This window comes from Lissotriton helveticus, chromosome 2_2, assembly GCF_964261635.1.
Source record: "Lissotriton helveticus chromosome 2_2, aLisHel1.1, whole genome shotgun sequence".
NCBI lineage: Eukaryota > Metazoa > Chordata > Amphibia > Caudata > Salamandridae > Lissotriton > Lissotriton helveticus.
In genome coordinates this window covers 69,783,542-69,789,786 of record NC_136060.1, presented here as the reverse complement: position 1 = coordinate 69,789,786, position 6,245 = coordinate 69,783,542, and positions in this window count along the sequence as shown.

Here is a 6,245-nt window from a genome sequence, read left to right as displayed (position 1 = left end):
CATCATGCCAGAGGATGGTGATGACGTTAACATTTTGCACCCTCCTGGAAAAATTTCTGCGGATGCCCATGGAAGCACCAACCCATGGTGCAGCAGCTGCCTGATTCCAGGGAGAGTGAGAATCCCCCCCGCTATGCCAGCAATGAGCCCACAACCATGCTCAGGCAGTCACTGCTGTGATTAAGGAGCCCTGAGACCCTCACCGTGAAGCGACAGAGAGAGTCACCCTGCCGCCCCTAAGCAGGACTCAGAGCAGCCAACTGCAACCCCGCCTCACTCCCTCTTCCCTTGCCAGCGTGAAGCGTTGGCTGGCTTGGCATAGCACTGCAGTTTGGTGACACACCGTCTGACCCTGCTCTCCGCAAAACTGCGTCTGTCTCCTGCAGCACGTGGGTGGGAATAGTGGCCCATCCACAGGGCAGCCCAGGAGAACGCAGATGAGAAGTGTACAGGCCTGGCCCAATGGCCAAACACTGAGTGAGCAGCTGCGACACCTACACACGTGGCCGCAGTGCGGCATACTGTTCATCCGGTGCACCTTGACGAATTAGCGGCCCCAATATGCACACACGCTGCTACAATTCCTCCCCTCTGCAGAACATGCCCAGCCCGAGGCTGCGCACATTATAAGTGCCACCCCTTCTGCACTTGCCACGCGGTGATAGATAGCATGGCACACCATCAGTAAGCTGCTGCGGCCCGGGTAAAAGGAATCTGTCCTGGTCGGAGGAGAGCGGTGGTGGCAGTCCCACCTGACCATGGCTCAGGGCACGCACCCATCCTAGGGCACACCAAGCACTCCAGAGGGAACACTGCAAGGAAACTGTCAGCCGGTCCTGCCGCCCAGCTAATAAAAGCCCTGCAATGCTGGTTCACCCACCTGTTGTGTGCCGCAGCAGCTGATTCTCCAAAAACTCCCAGCCAGTGTATGAGGCACTCCAGGAGATGTCGAGATAGCCGGCTGAGAAGGCCACACCCGCAGAAGTTACTGTCTGGAAGCTGCCATATCCAGAAGCTCTCAATGTCAGGAAGGCTGCCATGGCCTATGTCGGAAACTGCAGCACCAACTAGTGGTGGATCACTAAACGAATCCCTACATTGGCAGAGACTGTAAGGAAAACAGACCGACCAGGCTAGCATCAGCCAAGCAACAATAATCATAAAAGGGCCAGGAGCACCCCACAGCCTAAGCTGAGCAGCGGTGTGAAATCACCAGAATGGAAGCCCCTACTAGCCTACAAAAAACGTACCCAGCACCTCTTACACAGTGCCCATGAGTTGCTGGGCCCAGCCTCAGGAAGAGAACATGGACTCCTCAAAAAGCCTGCAGCACCACCTAGCGGTAATTTGCTGCACTGCACCATGGCCAAGAGAAGACTGCACAATAAAGTGGCCCTGGCGAAACCAACCATTTCAGCAAAGTTCAGGCTGGTTCTACCGTCGGACACAGATAAATATCATGTAGTGCCTTGCATACCGCTGTCCCTGTGCAAGAGCAGACTCAGCAATCCAAATTCCAGAGCCCTACAAGAGGAAGACAAGAACACTGACTGCCGCCTCAGTGTAGTGCAGAGAAAGAGTGAACTGGTCATTCCCCGCCATGTCTAGGCCGCCCACTACACCTGCCTGCGGTGAAGGAATGCGGCCCCATGATTTTGCTTAGAGCAGTGAGATACATGCACACTATAAAAACCACTGGCAAAAAGAACGCCACACGCTGCCTATCACCTTGGAGGGAGAGACTGACCCCTCCAGCAAAGAGAAGGGAGTCCCAAGCAGCACAGCTAGGCGCCAAAGCAGCAAGCCCACAAAATGCAGAAGGCTGTGAGAGACACAGCCAGGACTGGTGCTGAGTGCACCACATGCACCCCAGTGGCCGTAGATCATTACAGCAGCAGCAAAGAACCCACACGAAGCACTATGCCGCACAACAATAAGAAAAGCCTGCACCTAGCATGAAGAGGAGAGCATCATAAGCTGAGCACTGCAAGCCCTGAGTGGCATGAAGCCACTACCGCAAGAAAGAAGAGCAAGCACGCCAAGTGCCAGAAGAAGGGTCCCTGAAGAAGGACCAAAAGTATGGACTACGAGGTGCGCAACACATGCTCCCAGAAGCTCCACAACATGGGCAGGCCCCCAGGAGAGAGAGATCTCCCCACAGTAAAGAAGCAATGCTAAAGGCAGCAGGGAGAGCCTCCACGTGTCCACTGTACCAGCAAAATAGCCCTGCAGTCACCCCAAGTGACCGATCCTGCCAAACAAGCCTGAACGGAGGCAGGAGCAGGCACTACGATGGCGCAGGCTTGATGCACAAGCACAACGCCCTCACGTTAAGAAGGGGACCCGCCATCTTGCTAGAGGACCAACTCAAAGACCCTTGAGTAAGGGATCGGACAGGAAAGAAGTCCATTCAAAGAAGAGCGACAATCCCGCCACCATGATGAATTGGATGACCACAGATGTGCTGGAGAGATCGAGGGTAGAAGAATGCGAACTTGAACCATCACAAGACAAGAGTGCACTCAGAGACAACAGGCAGCCCCCATGGTGGACCAACATCAATTGGAAACTGCTCAATGAGTGAACCAAATGTAAGCTACAGCTAGCACAAATGTCTCTCTCTGCTTCCCGGTGTGACCATCCAGTCCCGAGTGTCGGCAGTCTAAGCCAGACAGCATCCCTGCTCCTGACTGCAGGTGCCACTGGTGAAGAACAACCTCAGCAAGACGAAGTTACATGGCTGCAAAGTTCCTCCAGACATCGTGTCCCCAGCAAGTCGCCACCATCTGTCGTCCAGGTTTAATGGCAACCACTGCATCACTGCCATGTGCATCACCCCATCCAACCAAGGCGCGACATCGTCACAGCAGTGGACCCGTGCATCTGCAGAAGAACCAAGAGAGTGAGGCACCCCCATCAAAATGAGAGACCAAGTGTCCAGGGGATATCTGACAGTCCATGTGCCCTTGTGTTCTGTTGGCAAGCTCACCGACCATTAGGTTACACACACGGGTTGTTGCACAAACAACGTCATTGATTCCTGTCAGTGTCCCTGCAGCGGCCCCCAGGTGGCCAACAAGCACCCCTGCACAGCCCACATAGAATCCTTGCAGCCCCGCATAAGGGCCTCAAGAACATTCCTGCACCCAGGGATCCACACATAAGAGATGGTCGAGAAGCGGCTCCACCGACAAGGTACTGGGGGCATTGCGGTCTCAGAGGATAACGTTGTGAACATCATCATCAATGCCATTCTAGCCATAGCAGGTTGGTCATCGTAGTGACCATACACCTCAAGCGAAGACTCTGCAGCAGGACTCCACCGGCGCTCCTGATGCACCATCGTTTAGTTGACAGACACCAACAGCATCACCGCCAGAGCACACAAGTTCATCCAGCCGTGTGTGAGAGGACATTGATCTGACGGACAGGAAGCCAAGGAATCTGGACTCCTATGATGCATCGTTCGGGCCCAGTAGACTCTGGTTAAATTCTGGACATGTGCCAAGATGCTCGGGTGCTCCCAGCTGCACCTGTCCACTATTGTCCCACAGACTACCTCTCTGGACCAAGAGACTGTGTGGTGTCCTATGTGAATAGTTTGGTTTTAGAGGTTGGACTTTGTTTTATTTTGATTAAAGTTTGTGAGGAATGTAGTGACGTGCAGGACACGTTCTAGTGTCTCAGCAGACACTAAGTTGGTCAGCCGCTCCCTCGTAAGAGTGGACACACATGCACCCTACACCCATCCATCACAGGTGTCACAAGTGACGTGACCCTGCCAATAAAAAGGCCCGGTTGCACGTGCTCATGGTCAGTTAATGAACCATACTGTCTGTTTCGGTGTCACTCATTTAGTAGCATGAGTGCCCAGGGCCCACAGCACCACACAGGTCATTTAGTGCATACTTATTAATTTCATTTCTTTGTTGAATATTATTAATTCATTGAGAAACATGATACAGTTAAAAATGATGACACGTTTGTGCCTATTTGAAGGCAGTGAACACTAACTTACCTGGATCTCGAACAAGAAACATAGATTTTTACTGACAAGACTGAGGTAGAAATACTGTACCAGTTTGTTCGCCTTTTCAGAGCCAGGTTCCTATTTTAGTAACATGCCTGCGTGATCCTTTCTCCTTAGGGCACCATGCACTTTCTGCTTTTTTGCAAATGTTATACTGCATTGAGAAAGCGCTAATTATTTCCCATTTTAAGACAAGTTAATTATAGCCAATGTAGGTCAGCGATGGTTTTTATACAATCTCTTTACTCACCTTATTTTTGTTATGTCGAAGCAAGTTATATACAAAGTGCTATGGGACGGAGGGCGCTTTTATAATATTGTGACAGCAGTTTATTTTAGATTACTTATTCAGCTGAATACTGCTGTGTTAAATTACCTTGAAGTGTGACAACTTTTTACCTGTTTCATTTCTTTTATCTGTGATGTTTGTTGAATTCTTCTTGAGCCAGTGCGCATTTTCTTATGCATTTCCTCTTTTGATATATTGTTTTTTAAATGCATTGCTATTCTCTGTATTTGTTTTTTCTTTTCTGGTGGCTTTAGAGTGACTAAATAAAAATCAAAACCTGATTCATACATTTTACATTTATTTTTTCATTAAGGTTACTTTGCACAATTAATAAACTAATTTATGTACACCCCTCGTTTCCCTAAGTAGTGGAGGTGGAGGCCAGTTACAAAATTCCTTTTTTCTTTTTTTTTAAAAATATTATATTAAAAGTTATTTTGGGTGTTACAGCACAGCATAAACCACCTCTCAGTCCATTACTGCATAGAAAAAATAACAATAGACATTGGTAAATAAAGAAATTATAATCCTATAATCCTATCATGGCTAAACAGAAAGTCAGTAAACATAGTATAAACACGAAACAATACCTACACCCCTCCCTTCAAGGTGGATCTCGCTGGGGATTTCCGACAGACTCTTTCCATTTCTGAATGGGTTCCCATATTCTCCTCCCTAATAATCTTCCCCTTTTCCCCTTCCTTGCGTATATTCCCTTTTCTAGATTGAAGACAGCAAGGAGATTGGTCAACCACTGATGTAAAGTTGGTGGTGTTCTATCTAGCCATCCCCTTGCTATGCACATTTGTAGGACAGACATAGCCATGAATAAGAACTGGGAATCAGGCCCCTACTCCCTTTGTCCGCTAACCCCGAGGATAATCCATAATGAAGGTAGAGTGACGTTGATTCCCAAGGTCCCAGAGAGAAAAGCTTCTATGGCCCTGTGGAGAGTATATAGCTGCGGACAGGTGGCAAACATGTGAACTATATCTGCCTCTGAGGAATCACAGCGCGGGCACGTAGTCCCCATGGTTCCTCCCCACTGTGCTATTTTTGCCAGGGTATTATATAGGGAACATATTGTTTTATACTGTTGGTCCTGCAACCCGGCTGAACATAATAGGGTCTGTCCTAATTCTAAAGATTCCTGGAAGCAGTCCATCTCTATCCCCAGCTTGCTTGACCATTTAGCCCCGTATTTCTCCAGATCGTCAACCTTTGTAGCACATAGCTCTGAATACAAACTGCGGATAGAACATTCTGCCCCACTCTCAATGGCTTCAAGAATTTTATTCCTACTAAACCCTGCCGAGCCTCCCTGCTTATTCCAGTTGAAGCTCCCAACCTGAAAATATTTTTAAAAAAACTCCTTCGATCTATCCCATAGGTCCTGTGTAGTTCAGTGATATGATAAATCCCATCTATCCCAATCAGATCACCCAGCTTCAAGATTCCCTTCCTTGTCTATCAGCCATAACTGCATCTGAAAATATTTCATCAGGAAATGACAGATTCCTAAACATTCGCGTGTATCGATTAAATCTACCAAGACCATATTTTTTAGAAAAGGCTGTCCATATCCTACGCGCCGCCTGTAATGTTTTAAATCTTGTTCTCTTGTAGTAGCTTGAGTCAACACATTTAAGTAAATAGTTTTCAGCTTCCTCGCCCAATATTGCTGCGTATATATCCGTAGAGCCAACCTTTATTCTTAAATCCCCAGCCGGTCCCCCTAGCATATATACTGGAGTGGCGCTGCCCATTAATACATTTTGAGGTCCTGGACCGCCCAGCCTCCTCTAGCTCTAGATAGAGTCATATAGCGCAGCTCTCTCCTGGTCTTGCCATTTTCCCATATGAACCTGTTCAACGTTTGCTCTAGTGTAGTGAACCATTTGGCCTAAAAAAAAGTGGAATTGTCCT